Below are 14714 nucleotides of genomic sequence, written 5' to 3' on the forward strand. Positions count from 1 at the left end.
AACTCGGTCGCTACATGTGGGCGCCTAGACAAGGTATTTTCTAACACGTTCTCCTTCCCGCAACATGCACAAGCTGAAAATGAAACATAGACAAGAAGTTGGCCCATGACAAATGCTTCTCACAAAGCTTGGCCTGAGTGAGAAAATACCACAATGACTGATGATCAGTCTTCATAGTAAATCGGCTCCACAAAGATAGTGCTTCCATGACTCTAGAGCATGAATAACGGCAAGCAACTCCTTCGCGTAAATCTACATAAGCTGCTCTAGCCCTCTCAATACCCTGCTCTCATAGGCAATAACATGTCCATCTTGCATAAGCATTGCACCAGTACTGCTGCCACATGCATCACACTGCCCCTAAAAAGACTTTCTCGAGTCCGGAAAAATAAGGACTGGCTCTGTAGTAAGCTTCTCTTTCAGAAGCTTGAATGCTTGTTGTTGTCTCTGGCTTGCTGTTGTCTCTGGCAAGCCCTGCAGATCATCAATGTAGAGCGAATTGATGGAAGCCCCTCCACCAAGGAATGCCTAGCCGCGCACTATAACATCGCATAGATAAGGTGGCCAAACCTAGCATGCCAAAGTGTATATGAAACCGTGCCTTGTGAGAGTAGAGCCTTGAGCTTGAATAACCAGCCATCACACTCCCCTCTAGCAAGAATTGGACCTGTAGCACTATCTGTAATAATCACCTTACCATCCCCAAAAGTGACAAAAGCTGCCAAGGTGTCCAAGGAGGAAACCGAGAGAAGGTTGAAGGCTAAGTCAGGGACGAAAAGCGCATCAACCGCACTATACTTGGGGTCTATTGAAGAGCGGAAGATAGGAATCCTCCCAGTACCAGCCACTGGAATCGAGTGAGAATCACCCAAGGTAATGAACCGATCTGATGAAGAGGTAAGAGAACTGAACCACTCCCGCATGGGAGTCATGTGAGTGGTCCCACCGCTATCCACAATCCAAGCACCGGACTGTGAAGAGGTCAAGGCAAGGTCCTGTGAGGCAATCAAAGAGACTCCAACACTCACCTTCACCTCCGGCACAAAACTCGGCTCGGCTCTCAATCTGCATGAGCTGGGAAAGAGCCTCCTCTCAATTGGGTTGCGTGGTACACCTTGACTGGATGAGACCCTGGTAGAAAGAGTCGAACCTGTCTAGAAGTTTGAATAGGAGTTGTTGCGCCATCCGAGTAGAGGTCATCTCGCCTCAGACCGCAACCAAATCATCCCATAGCTCTCGCATCGTGCGGGTCAACCCTGAGAGAGAGTTGAATTGGCTATACTGCAACTGGTAGAGCTCCTTCTCCAATCGCATAATACGGCCAATAGACTTGTCTACGAAGAGATTTGAGAGTCTCTTCCAAATACCATGGGCATGTGACTCCGTTCTGACTTCCTGAAGGATAGAATCAGAAAGGTTAAGCAAAAGGAAAGTAAACACCTTGCGGTCTATCTTTTGCCACTCGTCTGCCGTTCCATGTGTATAGTCCTCCTCCGCTGGGTGAGGCATAACCACCTGTGCCGCATCCTTGAGCCAATCCCAAACTTCGTTGTACATACATATAGTACGCACCTTTGTCTTCCATATGAACCAGTTAGCACTGTCCAACTTGGCACTCTTCGGGAACATGGAGAAGCCGTTAGGTATAATTTGCAACTTCGATTAGTGTCCTCCTCAGAGGGCAAGGTACGCCACGTACAAGAGATGCAAGACTCCAAGATCGAATAGGAACAGAAATGCAACTGCAAGTGTACTCCTCCTCAAAACAGCTCGAGAAAACAGACCGCGATGCCTCCAAAACACTTCCGAGAAGTGTATAAGCCTCCGAAACGTCGATGTCATCCAAAAAACCCAGTAAATCCGTTGCTGTCCGCCAAAAAACAGCAAGTGCAGAGCACTGAAAAACACAAAAAATAATTATTTTCAGCGACTTACGCGCACCCATAAACGTCCAAGACGCGTAGTGCCGATGGGGAGAAGCAAATCCTTGCGAGGTAGGCTAAGTTTGGGACCTCTCTCTGTCTCTCTCTGTGTCTCTCTCAGAATAGAGCCACTACAGTGCCTTGTTTTTCAAAACAACCTACACTCAGAGAGCTCATGGAGTCTAGAGACCAGAGACAGCTTGCATGTTTTCTTCTAGAGATGCAGAGACATAGAGATCTGATGCTACAGTCACCTAGTGGAGATAGACTGTCCCAGCTTACAGATTTTTTTCATCGAGCGACTCCAGCACCCCCTATTACTACCACACATAGAGGGGTCACTCTACGGAGGGGTCACTCTGCAGCAGGAAAAGGTGGTTAGAGCTAGGAGACGACCTAGAGTTTTGGGATACCGGACCCGACGAGCACACCAGAGGGAGATCCACCAAATCCGGGCACACCATGAGCATGACAGACAGAGAGCGATACAGCGAGTCTACTCCGACCCTGCCACCATACTACAAGGACTCTTCACACCCTACCCACCTATGCATGATATCCTACACCCCCAGTTTGGTACCGGATGGAGTTAGTTTGCATATCATGGTTGTATCTCCTGAGCATATAGCCACGCATCCATTAGAGATAGAGCTCCATCCCCTCATTTTACATGCACATATACTCACCCTACCCTTGAGGAGATTACTCTAGCCTTGTATCACCTTTTTTTTAGCAGTATGTACCACTTTACTTTAGTTTTTCAGCACTTTAATCTTGTTTGGTTACCAGAGGATACACATATGTACATGGTTTTGTCTCATAGGCCGACTTCGGCCTCTAGAAGAAGACGTTAATAAAGATTTCTTTCTCTCTCTCTCTCTCTCTCTCTCTCTCTCTCTCTCTCTCTCTCTCTCTCTCTCTCTCTCTCTCTCTCTCTCTCTCTCTCTCTCTCTCTCTCTCTCTCTCTCTCTCGCATACTGTCTATTGTTTCGTCGATGAGCCATGAGCTTGCACATTCGCTTAAGAAAACATTTGTGGCTCCATCCTGTCCCATACTCCGCCTCGAGTGAGTTGATGACATATTTCTTGTCATCTGTTAACCCTCACGGCACACGGACACCCTATGATCTATAAACGTTGTATTATTTAGAGTCAGGTACCGGACTTGTCGGACCAATAGGAACAGGGTAAGGGTGATCGCCGATGACAGGCGCACTCTAACTGGAATATTCAAGGAGTTAGTTGGCTAAGAATGGGCGCCCAAGTGTGAATGGGGTGAGCTCATATAAAAGCCACTAAACCTAATTTTTACTCATTCTCTCATTGTGCAATAGAAGCTGCTCTTGCTCCATCTCCACCTTCTCCTTCACCATCTCCTTGTGTGTGTGTGTGTACGTGTGAGAGAGAGTGTGAGAGTGTGTGTGTGATCGAGCGTTACGGCGGCACGACGGGGGCGAGGCGGTTGAGCGCGGCGTAGCGGCGTCTCCCTCTTCTTCGCGGCGCGGGAATCCTTCATTCGCAACTACGTAGGAAGGTGAGTGACACACCATTCTTCCTTGTGAGCTTGTCTGTTGTATGACTGTGTGCTAGGAGCCTTTGTGGCTCGCACATGGCGCGTAGCAAGTCCCTAGCCGTGACATTTTTGGCGCCGCTGTCGGGGAGCTGTTGCACGTGAAGCTCCAATGGCGACCTGTAAATTGTATTGAAGCTATTTTTTATGTAGGAAAGACGCGGCTTAAGTTTGATTATTGTTGTTATGCAAAAAGAGTAGAGAAAGACACAATGTTGTTGACTGCATTCAAGTTTTCTGTGTTCTGTTAAGCTCTGTTTTGCTAGTTCTATTAAGCTCAGATTTCAGCTTACACAGTTAGCATTTCTTGCGTTTCTGCGTTTTCTGCATTTTTTGGTTTGCACTGCACAGTTCTGTCAAGTTTCAATTTTCTGCATTTTCTGTGTTTTCTGGTTTGTGCACAATTAGGCGCACAGTTAGTTAATTAAGTAGGTTAGTAATTAGGTGAAGCACTGATTAGCAGGTCAGTAGGTAGGTGGGACAGTAAATAGTTAGGTGAGGTCAACGCACACCAAAACGTGTACCAAATAATATCCAAAAAAAAATTAAAATTAAAAAAAAAATCGGAAAAAAAATCAAAAAATAAAAATGCGAGTGAGGGGGAGGTTATAAAAACGGACGGGAAAAAATAAAAAATAATTAAGCGTGAGTGACTGGGGGGATCACTAAAATTTTGATCGGGATCGGGATCATTTCCCCAAGCCCAAGCCCAAGCCCAATCCCAGGCCCCAGTCCTCAGTCCTCTGATATATACTAGACTCACTCTTATATATATACCCTACCCCCTCAAGAGGGAATGAGAGCATGTGGGGCAAGTCCTCCACTCTCCTCCCTTCTCTTCCCGCTTGCACCCTTAGACTTGGTATTTGGAGCCTAGTTCCCCAGCTAGGAAAAGACTGTTTCGGCTTTTCTGGAGCAAAATAGAACCAAACGGTGGGCTGTAAAGCACAACGCGTCCCTCCTAGCGATACGCTCGTTTTGAGCTATCACACGGCCCATTCCACGACACTCTCTAAAAAATCTAGCAAAAAAACAAATAAAAAACACGCAAAAAACTAGTCACAAGGCCTCCTAGAGCAGCTTTTTGACACCTGAGGGTATCAAAAGCACATGCACTTACGCTCTGGGCGGGTGCTAGAACACGAGCATATTGAGGGTGCCTCTGTTCATACGGACACCCATTACCCATCCAAGATAGGCTCTAGACCCTCAGCGGGGACACAAGGTAGCACCACCCAAGACCCTAAAATAGCCGCTAGTGATTCCTCCTCCGACTCAGAAATCATGGAAGCATACCCTACCCAAAACACTGAGAGAGAAGGCCATGCACCTCCCGAAGCTCCACAGCCTAGTACTAGTATGTTTAGCCGTTTCATGGAAACATTAGGTAGAGCTACACGAAGGGGGTGGGGAAGTGGACTCTCCTTTCACATCGCACGTGGACCCCACACCCCCAAAGAGTGTCCATGTGGATATCCTGCCAACTTCTTACCAAGAAGTCCCTGTTGAGCTGCCTCCTTCAGAAGTTCCCTCTAGAGTACCGTTGGTGACAAGTAAAACCACGGGGAGCAACATTGCTTCTACCTCACAAGAAACCGTTAACACGTCGACTCTAGAAGGAATGTTCATTAATGATCATTGGACATACGACCTCCACACTGAGGTGTTGACGGATCTACACTCTGGCCATGCCTACCATGTAGGATGGATAGAGATTGTACAATCCACCTCTAGTGCCACGAGCATCGAAGATCAACAGAAAATGATCTGTAATGTTATCCATGGCATTATTCAATCAGAAAGGCAAAACCGAGGGGTAAATATACTCTCAACTGGCCCCATGAGATTTTTGGATACGAGCAAGGCTCAACAGCCTACTCTATCACAAATGGAGACTCCTCTAATGAGTCCCATGGACCCATCTTACGTAATTTCACCTGGGGTCTCTATGCAATCTGAGCCTCCGAGCGACAACTTTAGCTTCCCTAACTTGGCTCAACCCTCTATTAAGGAAAACAAAATGCTCACTCCAGGGATAGGCCTGACAGAGAATGTACCGATGACATCTACGGTTAGCGCAGTGCCACTACCTAGTGTCGTAGTACCTAATATGGGGCCTCGACCGTATGTGCCTCTAGCCCATTATGCACACATGGCCCCCACACCTCCAATTGTACCACTTGTTTATGCTCCTCGAGTGCCGCTCCCTAGCCCTTATCCGAGTGGACCTATGCCCGGTTATGTTCCATATCCTGCATCATCCACACATATGCCAAGACCGGTACCCGTCCCTCTCCCCATATGATTCCAAGAGTACCTCCACCGGCCCTGCCTCCTCACATAGGTGACTTGGCAGCATTTGCTCAAACCATAGGTCGATCTATCGCGGGAAATATGCGTCATGCATCTGATAGAGAGCCTAGAAGTAAGGCAGTACAAATTGCCAAACTCACGCAAAAATTCAATGGGGACGAAGATGCTAGAAAAAACATTTAAGTGTTTGAACAAGTATGTGATTCCTTAGGGGAACGCAACGAACTACATAAGTGCAATGCCTTAAGCTTGACATTAAGTTGGAAGGCTGGAGATTGGTATAGAACCCTAAGGGTGGACGAGAAAACAATCTACCCTACCCTTCGAAGGTTGTTTCTAAAGGAGTACATACGAGAAGGTGTGATTTGGGGTGTAGCATCTCAGCTACAGAAGGCCGAACGTAAGGAAGGAGAGTCAGTAAGGGACTTCATTAGTCGTCTAAAGCACTTAAACTCTCGCTGCCCTGTAAATGAGCGCTTCAACAATAACCAACTACTTGATCGATTCATTCGAGGGTTGAGGAATGAAGGAATCTATAATGGACTAGTGATTAGAGGTATCACAACCTGGGAAGATGTCACTGCCAATGCAATCCAATTAGAGGACAACTTGATGATAGCAGGCATGAGGGTGTCTACTGACACGAGATCCACTAGCTCACAAGACATTGAGTATGAACCCATGACTAGAAAGCCCATTGCCAATGAGCCAAAGGTATTTGAGACATTCTTGACAAACCTCACCAAGGCAATCCAAGAGTCTCTTAAGAATAATCGACCCCCTCAAAATAGTCACATGTATCCAAGAAGGGAGCAACAATGGTGTTCCATTTGCTTAGGTCCACATAGCACTAGTGAGTGCCCTACGTTTAGAGTAAAATTTAATGGAACTTGCAACGCATGTGGTAGGTATGGTCACCAAGCTAAGGATTGTTTAATGATCAAACGTATGATGGCAAATAGACCACTTGTAGCCTGGACGGATGCACCTCGAGCTCCTGTATTGATGCCTACTCCACCTGTTGAGCAACTACCACAACACATGGTCCCTAGATCTCAAAATGTTGTACAAGCTACACCGCTACCACCTCCTGTGCTAGGACCGCAGCCCCCGCATCCAAGAGTCGCCCCTATGAACCAAGTGGGTTGCGAGCCATCTAATGCTTATGCAGATGGCTGTGAGGAGGAAATAGACACTAGTATTGCCTACGGACTTGATACATTGGAAGAGTGTCCTATATACTACATGGAAGATTGTTGGGGGCAAGTCAAGCCGGTTTATCAAGCTGCTACTCTCGCATCCAGAGGTCAAAATATCAACACCCAGGCTAGGAGGCCACCTCTTCAATGCTACGAGTGTGGTGGACCACATTGGGTAGCGGAGTGCCCTATTAGGCTGCAAAAGAATGCTGCACAGATGCAAATGAATCAAGGGAGCACGTCTGCAATGCCAATACTCACATGTAATTGTTGTGGCATAGATCACTTGATTGCCCAATGCCCCTATAACCCAAATGCGCCTAAAATCACACCCCTAAATTTGGTCGAAATTGCTATTGTGACATCGCCAATACCACCCGTCGCACCCGCTTATGCGATTACACGGTCCATGCTTCAAGGGCCAGGCCATATCCTCGAAGAGAGAGATACCGCCTCACTTATCCAAGCAAAGAAAAAGAAGACACGAAGGAAGAGGTCGCAGAATACGGGAAATTCAAAGCCAAGTTCCAAAACAAACATAGGAACAGGAGATGACCCCGTGTATATGAATGACCTCGAGGATGATTCAGATTCAATCGAGACAATGGAGACTAGAACCAATACCACAAAGGGAAAGACCAACAAGGAAAACCGAATAAGAGAAAACCATAAAGAGCCTCTGAAAACACCACAAGTGTTTCCAAATCCAATCAAAGACCCCCAAGATAAACCGCAGGGGCAAAAAGGGAAGAATCGTAAAAAGAAGATTGGGACGTACCCAAACCCAGTAGACGAGATTGAGCAGGTGAAACATCTAAGAGGTTTAGTGGAGGAGACTCAAAGGAAACTAGAACCAAAACCCATGCATGTCAAAATTCATGACACAGTGTTTCCCACGCAAGTTCATCCACCCCACATGAACCATAGACCGTTAGCCATATCTAGTATCATCCAAGAAGGGAGTGAGGACGGGACATCAGAAAGTGAGCATACACCTTTCTTGTTGGAAAGGATGTTTAGCGAAGGAATACCTGATCCCATTGAGGAATATGAGATTCCATCCTCACCAGTTCCTAGTCAAGGACCTACACGTTGCAAAATGCCAATGAATGTTGCCAAACTAGTGGACTTCATGTCTTCTGAGGTCCGAACCACGATCATAGCAAAGCTATATGGAGATCCTGAGTTATTCCTTGCACTTTGAGCATTCCTTAACGGAGAGCACAAATGGGATTACTGCAGTTTGCGCAACCAAGTAGGCCTGACTGGATTATGATTGATGAGGAAAATCATGTGCAATCACTTGACTTAGATGGACACGATTCTGTGATCGAGGTACCCATTAACGAATTAGGGCAGTATTTTGAAGGCGATGAGTCTAATGCGACCCTACCCATCACTACCAAGGGATTAACTATAAAGGGAATTCTTGATGGTGGTGCGGGAGTTAGCATCGTTACAAAATATTGTTGGGAATCCATGGGAAAACCCCGCCTCAGTGTTACTAACATTGTGGTAAAGATGGCAAATGGTACCATAGCCAAACCTATGGGGATGCTCAAGGATCAAAGTTCTAGGACACAAGGTACGACATACGTTCATTGTAATGGATTTCTCTAAACACCTTATGTCATATGAAATGATTTTAGAACGACCATTCATGAGGGAAGCACAAATGGTTCATGATTGGTCTAAAAATCATGTCTATTTGCAATTCCAAGACTCTGTCCTTAAAGTGGATTTGGTGGCTGGTAAGGTACACCCCTTAGGGAGTAAAACCATTATTGATCATCGCTCTGACACCACAGTTTACTCGGCCCCACTACAATATTGTTACACTTGTAAGAAGGATACATACATTGGCCAAGATTCTCCTTACATGGATGTGTTACCTGGTATGACTGAATCAGACAACGTAGACTGGGTACACCTAGCTGCAACCATAGATACCTGGGGAAATAGAGGAACCACTTGGGTCACACCAGAGGGGGAAGAGGTACCACAAATTGCGCCTCTGAACATGATAAGTGCCATACATGCATCTTCTAAGGGAAAGGCAATTGTAGACCAATCTGACAGTGACACCGATAGCTCAATAGAAGACTTTGACCAACACGACTCGGACACAGACGCCCAGAGTGAAACGGATTCTGAATCTCATGAATTAGAGAGTGGAGCAAATTCAGAGTCAAAACATTCGGAAGGACCGAGCACATCAACCGATGATAGCTCCTCCGAGAGTGAAGAGGACACCAACGAGGACTCCTTTAGTGAGCCAGATCTAAATGCAAATCAAAAGCACGTCTCAAATAAGAAAAAGAGAAACTTTAAGAGGTGTCGATATCGAGCCAATGTACGTGCTAGGATAAAAAAGAAGAGATCCTCAGCAGAATGGCTCAATTATGTAGGAGCATGTGATGCTCATCAAAAATTGGTAGACGATTGGGGTGAATATCTCCAAAATGTTATGTGGTGTAGACCACGACCCCATGACATAGCCCAATTAGAGATCATAGACAAGCCAAAGTTGAGCCGCACTGCAAGGAGGCGTCAAAACCAAGAGTTAGCTCGACAACACAAGAAAGCAGAAATAGAAGCACAGACCAAAGCACAACCAGAATCCACAGACTTGCATCCTGCACCAGAACATTTCAAATCTTACACCACAGGGGAAGCAAAGGTTGTGTACACAAAAGCCCAAATAATACCTATCGATGGGAATAATGGAATCTATGATGGTCCGGCAATAGTTAAAGAAATAGAATTAGCCGACCCCGCTGAAGAATCAAAACCTGTTTTTATTGCCCAAGACCTCACAGAAGTTGAAGAGGCGGTCCTCAAAGAGCTTCTCAAGGAATTCAAGGACATATTCGCTTGGACATACCATGATATGAAAGGTGTTCCACCTTCTGTGGTCCAACATACAATCCCTATGATTAGCACTGCAAAGCCCGTACAACAAAGACCCTACCCGATGAATCCTAAGTACGCAAAGATCATTCAAGAAGAAATAGAAAAGCTTATCAAATGTGGGTTCATATATCCTATTGAACACTCTGAATGGGTGTCTCCAATAGTTATCGTGCCAAAAAAGAATGGGAAACTCAGGGTGTGTGTGGACCTCAAAAAAGTTAATGTAGCTACTAGAAGAGACCATTACCCCCTACCATATTCCGAACATGTACTCGAAAGAGTTGCAGGCAAGGAAGCTTATAGCTTTCTAGATGGGTACTCAGGCTACAACCAAATCACGATAGCGCTAGAGGACCAAGCTAAAACTGCCTTCATCACAGAATTTAGCATGTTTGCATTTCGTGTGATGGCTTTTGGGTTAACAAATGCCCCTGCTACATTCCAATGATTAATAAACACTGCTTTTAAAGAATATTTGAGAGAGTTTTGTGAAGCTTTCTTAGACGACCTTTGTGTTTACTCTTCTTGGAAAGAACATCTATCATGTTTGCGGAAGGTGTTTGAAAAGTGTAGGTTATATTGTATCTCATTGAACCCGTTCAAATGCCAATTTTGGGTCAAGCATGGAGTTATTTTATGGCATATGGTATCTAAGAATGGTATCTCAACCGATGAGAGAAAAATTAAAGTGATTCTAGAGTTACCACCACCAACCAATTACAAGGGAGTTCAAAGGTTCATGGGACACGTGGGTTATTATCGACGGTTTATTTTATTTTTCGCTGAGATAGCACGTCCTTTGTACAAGCTTCTCATTGAATTTAAATGGACTGAAGAGTGTGACCAGGCCTATGAACAATTGAAGAAAACACTAGCAAGTGCTTCGATTTTAAGGACACCTAACTGGGATGTCATTTCCATGTGCATATTGATGCATCAAACTTTGCTATTGGGTGTGTTCTCACTCAACCAGGAGAACATAAATTGGACTATCCCATTAGCTTTGCAAGCCGTCAATTGAACGATGCTGAAAGGAGCTACACCACTACAGAGCGAGAAGGTTTAGCAATGGTTTATGCAGTAAAGAAATTTCGCTACTACCTTCTGGCAAACAAGTTTGTATTTTATGTGGATCATCAAGCGTTGCTGTATCTGGTAAACAAGCCATGCTACACAGGAAGAATCACACGATGGCTGTTAATTCTTCTGGAGTTTGATTTCACGATTGTAGTGAGACCCGGTAAAAGGCACGTCATGGCTGATCATTTGTCTCGCATACCCAATGGTGAAGCCCCTATAGGAGTTGATGATGAATTACCCGATACTTCCCTATTCATAGTTCAGACTATGCCTGAATGGAGTGAGAACATTGTTAACTTTTTAGTTAATGGTTTTCCACCCAAGGAACTTCGTAAGGATATCACTCGAAGGCTAGTAAAAGAATGTGAACCCTATTGTTTGATTGCCGAAACTCTGTATAGACTAGGCAAGGACGATATTCTTAGGCGTTGTTCCCACGAGGATGAATATTTGTATATCTTGCAAGAAGCACATATGGGCGTAGCAGGAGGACATTTTTCAGGAGACCTGACTGCTAGAAAGGTGCTGCAATCAGGCTATTGGTGGCCAACTTTATTTAAGGATGCATCACTTTTTACAAAAGGGTGTGATGAGTGCCAACGTTACAAGACCACACAGCGCAAAGACAGAATGCCCTTACATCCTATTAAAGTAACCCAACCATTTGAAAAATGGGGCTTAGACTTTGTAGGTCCAATTAGTCCCGCAGCTCGCAACACTCAATCTCGATATATTCTAGTTGCTACGGACTATGTAACAAAGTGGGCTGAAGCTAAGACTTCACAAAAAGCTGACGCGAGGACAACAGCTAAGTTTCTTTTTGAGAACATTATCACAAGATTTGGTTGCCCTTTTGAAATTGTTAGTGATAATGGTACCCATTTTATAAATGAGGTAATAAGAGAGCTTACCACGACCTTTATGATATCCCACCATAAGTCTACATCTTATTACCCGCAAGCTAATGGACAAGCCGAGAGCACCAACAAGACTCTAATCTCTATTTTAACCAAGACGGTAGAAGCTCATCGCACTGATTGGGATTTGAAGTTGACATCTGCTCTATGGGCTTATCGTACTGCTTATAAAGTGGCTATTAATTGTATGTCATTCAAAATGGTATACGGCCAAGAAGCGGTTATGCCTTGGGAGTTTGTCATTATTAGTCTTAGGGTAGCTTCGCAAGAAGGATGGAATGGTAACCCCTTAACCGAGCGTTTGTATATCTTAGAAAAACTAGACGAAGAGAGACAGTTGGCTGTGCAAAATGCTCTTGTGGAAAAGGATAGGAGAAAGAAGTGGTTTGATCGCCATGTGAAGAACAAGGACATCAAAGTTGGTGATAAAGTCCTTATGTATGGAGTATGTAAAGAGAAGAAAAAGTTGAAATATGCTGGTAAAGGACCATATAGAGTATGTGAAATTACCCCACAAGGTACCCTTCGTGTGGAAACTCTTGATGGAGTTGAAACCATTGGATTCCTCAATGGGAGTAAATGCAAAAGATATTATGATCCTTTAAGCCAAGAAGAACTACGGGCCATTCATCAAAAGAAGGCCGCCCAAGCACAAACCGAGTTAAAGAAGATACAAGCTCAAGCTGAGGCTAAGGAGCGACAACAACGTATAAGACAAAAACGAGAGGCTAACCTTGGAGTCACAAATGCATTCCACGTGGAAATCGAAGAGGATTGGTTGGACTCTGACACACCTCTACGATACCCTATTGAGTTAAATAGTGCCTATGGAAAAGTGCTATATAACGCCTTATTGGACACGAGTGCTAAATATAATCTTCTATCCTATGGGGTGTGGTGTCAGTTAGGGAAGCCACCTCTATCTGAGAGTATTATCCAAGTCAAGGATGTCAATAAGAAAAAAACTACGGTTTTTGGAATCTGACACACTTCTGTCAGTTATGACAATGGACTTATAGCTCAAGACTTTTTGGTCATGCCTAATGGAACTATGGAGGGTAATATAAACCTAGGACGCACGTGGATGATAGCCACCAAATGCACTATTGATTAGGGGACTGGGGGTGTCAAAACGCAAAAACCAACTCTTATCCCTACCACTCAAGCCATAGTCCGTGAGATATTGCCTAAGGAAATAAAACCCAAGACATTGCATGTCTAGGATGTTGAACCATACGTCCCCATAGCCCAACTCTCTAGATCTTCAACTGATGTAGTTGAAAGAAAGCTTGAGACACACAAGAACCATCCTAATATAACAAAGAAAGCATACAAGTGGGTCCCTAAAGCTTCTTTAGTAACCATGGCTGATGCTAAAAAACGGAAGCCTCGTAAGAAACGTCCCACTCACTCCAAGAAATGCAAGAAAACGTGGCGCTGGATTCCTAAACGACTATTAAAAGCCCAAGGATACTATAAAGGAAATGATCAAATCTGGGTGCCCAAACGTAAATTGTACTCTTACCTGTCACCTGACCCATGTAAACTAAATCCTGTGGCTCCAAAACAAATTGAAAATCGTGGAAAGGAAAAAATCACGGAATGGGACACTCCTGCTCCAGAGCTAGTTTGGGTACGAAAGAAAGAACGATTTGTTCCACCTAGCTCAGGAACAGGAAAAGCAAATGAAGCTTCTTGCTCTTCATGTAGTTCCTATACGGAAATAGAAGATTCGACACAACCTCCACCTACCATTGTACATATCCATACAAGCAAGAAAGAGTTTGCACCTCCCGTTGTAGATTCACCACCTCCAACAATGTTGCAAATAAAATCATGGGAGAGTACCTTACCACCCTTGCAACTAGATGAAACACATAGGGTGATCGAAAACTATTGGTTAAAGCCTTTACCCATAACAACTTGGAACAATTGGTTTCAAAAGGTGACAACATCATTCCAAAAGGTATGATCTACCCAAGGAAGGGGGGAGTGTTTGTTGACATCCGTCATTCACTTGCTTCCCTCTCAACCTTCCTCCTTGACCTCTCAATCTCCAATCTTAGGGAATGTATATATAAAGCCTTATACTCACAAAAACAAGATAAAAAAGTAAAAGAGCAAGAGCCATAACACAAAATAATAAAAACAAATTATGCACAAGAACACGACCCTTGTAATATTTGCACTCTAACCATCATCTATTTGTGTGTACAGATATGGCTAGTACGGTAGAGTCATCCACTCCTGCCTTGGGTGAGAGGTACCCTCGTTACTTTTCACAAATGTTTCACATGGTCTTTCCAGTGCTTTCATGTGAATGGGATTTGAAAAGTACGCTAGCATGTGAGAGGAATTTTGAGGAGTTAGAATGGCTGATACGTCTCTTGACCACGTCTGATCCATACTTAGTAGAGAGCGTTTCTCCCATTGCACAAGCCTACCCTTTTGACCAAGATGACTATAGGCGTCTAGTGACCTTCTTAGTAAACATGGGCACCTATGATGAAGAAGAAAATTTACACGACTATACGGATGGAACATATGGTCTCATGGATGATGAATTTGTTTATCTCGACGACGAGGATAGGGTTTTAGACTTAGGGTTTCCCCCCAACCTCTACAATATCCTATTCCCTTGACTCTCTAGGGGGAGTGCAAATAATTAGGTTAGGATTCCTTATGTTTTTTGTTGTGTTCAATAAGTGTTGGTACCTTTTCCCACTAATGTGCCTCCTGGAGGTATTCCTTTTGTTTCCTAGTGTGTACAGGAGCGTGTTGCTATTGATAGGATTTGGAC

At 44.5% G+C, this 14714-nt stretch overlaps 1 pseudogene; it reads right to left on the bottom strand.

Moving 5' to 3' along the window:
• Positions 1 to 1417: 1417 nt before the first annotated feature.
• Positions 1418 to 1945, bottom strand: LOC147453349 (uncharacterized; annotated as a pseudogene).
• Between the last annotated feature and the right edge of the window lie 12769 nt (positions 1946 to 14714).

The sequence above is a fragment of the Adiantum capillus-veneris genome, chromosome 7, assembly GCF_014529385.1.
Source record: "Adiantum capillus-veneris isolate H3 chromosome 7, ASM1452938v2, whole genome shotgun sequence".
NCBI classification, from domain to species: domain Eukaryota; kingdom Viridiplantae; phylum Streptophyta; class Polypodiopsida; order Polypodiales; family Pteridaceae; genus Adiantum; species Adiantum capillus-veneris.